Source organism: Gossypium hirsutum, chromosome A07 (assembly GCF_007990345.1).
Source record: "Gossypium hirsutum isolate 1008001.06 chromosome A07, Gossypium_hirsutum_v2.1, whole genome shotgun sequence".
NCBI classification, from domain to species: domain Eukaryota; kingdom Viridiplantae; phylum Streptophyta; class Magnoliopsida; order Malvales; family Malvaceae; genus Gossypium; species Gossypium hirsutum.
In genome coordinates, this window is record NC_053430.1 from 35,647,416 (window position 1) to 35,649,987 (window position 2,572).

General features: G+C 36.8%; 1 non-coding gene across 1 annotated transcript; it reads right to left on the reverse strand.

Annotated features, from left to right (window-relative positions):
• Nucleotides 1–2,232: 2,232 nt before the first annotated feature.
• LOC121204381 (small nucleolar RNA R71) lies at nt 2,233–2,339 on the reverse strand. The gene has a single exon (XR_005899306.1). It is a non-coding gene; the product is annotated as a small nucleolar RNA R71 (small nucleolar RNA).
• Between the last annotated feature and the right edge of the window lie 233 nt (nt 2,340–2,572).

Sequence of the window (2,572 nt, forward strand, 5' to 3'; positions counted from 1 at the left end):
GATGTTGATATGATCTACTATCTGCATAATAGCATGCCATGATATTTATGATACATTGCATTAGGTAGGGATTGTTGTGATAAGAAGAAAGTCTGAGAGGCAATTAGCCTATTATCTAGCAGCGATGCTGTATTTATATATATATATAAATTGCTATGTACTATTTTTCGGTACCTGATAAATCGTAATTTATACATATTTTTATCCCATGCTTAACATATTTATGGATGGTTTCTCCTTATAATTGGTGAATTCGATGCTCCTAATCCTTTAATTTCATGTTTTATACTTAGGTGAGCATAGGAGTAAAAAGAACGAGAAACAAGCCAAAACGGAGAAAATGGACCCACGTGGGAAATCAACACAGCCTGGACTTTCTCACACGGGCGTGTCACCGGCTGTGTCCCTTGGCAGGATTGAAGCACGACTTACACGGGTATACTACACGCCCGTGCCTGTTCAATAGCCTTGGCCATGGGCTGGAGGAATCACACATGGGCGTGTCCCTGCCGAGCCCAAGTATAACCCTATTCAGAAAAGGCCAATTTTAGGGGCTCTTAGGCATTCAAAAGCCTATTTAAACACTTTATGAGGCACTTAGAAAAGGGACGCAGAGTAGGAGCAAGGAATTACTCAAGGAAGCGATTGATCCATCTCAGAAGCCGGATTCATCATCAAGACTGAAGATCTTGCTTCTAGTTCCTTCAGGAGTTTTGGGTTTTCTTATGTTTTGTTATCTTTATGCTTTTGAGATGTTTTCTTTCATAATTATGAACTAAACCCCCTAAATACCTAAGGGGAATGAAACCTAAGACGGATCTTGTTATTATTATCTGAATTGTATGATAAATATTTGACTTGTTCTTAATTATTTGCTGTTATTCTTGTTTTGATATTCCAGGATATTGATTCAAGTTAAGCTCTTATTCAGAGGAGGAATAGACTCTGTCTAAGAGTAAATTTGTCATAATTAAGCAGAGTTGATTGCACGCCTAGAGATAGAATGTAAGATTTTGCTGGATTAGGGTGAAACCTAATAAGGGAATCCATAGATAGAGTTAATGCAATTCTAGGGTGTTAATTAGAAAGAGATTTCAATTATTCAACCTATGGTTAGACGTTATTAGTCTCGAGAGAGATAATAATATAACTTAGGGATTTCAACGGATCAAGTCAAATGAATAAATCGTCTGATTTAGAGTCAAATAACAAGTGAAGTCTACGTGGATTTTTCCTTAGGTATTGTCTTAATCAATCGAATTTTCCCAAAAGTATTTTTCCAAATTTTCTTTTTGTGCATTCTTATTTAGTAATTAGTTTAGATAACCAAACCTCTTAATTTTTAGGCTAGATAATAAAAGGAAGTAACTACTAGTACTCGTAGTTCTTTTGGGTTCGACAATCCGGTTTTGCTGAACTATACTACTGTTCGATAGGTACACTTGCCTTAATTGTGATAATAAGTTAGTCTCAAGAACGATCTTTTCATAAATCTTTAAAACCTGTCACGAATATCACGTACCATGTTTTTGGCGCCGTTGCCGGGAACTAGGATATTAGGAACACTTGATTTTTATTACTTTAGCCATTTACTTTTATTGCAATTTAAATTTTTATTTTTATTTTCTAATTCTTCATTTATTTTCTTCTGACATGTTTTCTAGTTTATGACCAGAAGAAACCCGTCAGGACCATATCTGTTTGATAGTGAGGTCGATTGCACAGTTTGCAGAAACCGAAGAGAAATAAGGCGAGCTTACGATACACAGAGGAAGAGTACGAGGACGATACTTCAACCACAACGAGGAGATGGCTGAAACCAAGAAATCTGCTACCTCCTGCTATTGCTATTAATCAGAATCCTGCTCCACACTATGTATGATTATGCTAAACCTCCTTTAACAGGAACTGAATCGAGCATAGCTAGACCTGCTGCAGCTGCAAATACTTTTGAACTGAAACCTAACACAAATAAATGATACAACAATTTCTTTAGTTTGATGGTTTGCAGAACGAAAATCCCAACGCTTACTTGGAAAATTTCTTAGAATTTTACGACACTTTTAAAATAAATGGCATTTTTGATGACGCCATTCGCCTTCGGTTATTCCCTTTTTCATTGAGAAACAAAGCTAAAAATGGTTGAATTCGTTACCATGGATGTCAATCACTACTTGGGAACAAATGACCGAAAAGTTTTTATTAAAGTATTTTCCATCGGCTAAAACGGCTAAATTATGTAATGATATCTCTTCTTTTGTGCAGATGGATTTAGAAACACTCTACGATACATGGGAGAGATAGAAGGATCTTTTGCGAAGATGCCCTCACCATGGGTTACCACTCTAGCTACAGGTCTAAAAGTTTCAAATAGCCTGAACCTTTCGACTCGGCAGATGGTTGACGAGACTGCTGGTGGAACCATCATAATAAGACACCTGAAGATGCCTATGAATTTATAGAGGAGATGTCACCGAATAATTATCAGTGGCAAGTCATGAGGAGAAAGCCAACGAATACAACCAGCGTTTATAACGTCAATTCGGTCACCATGCTCCCTAATCAGGTAAAA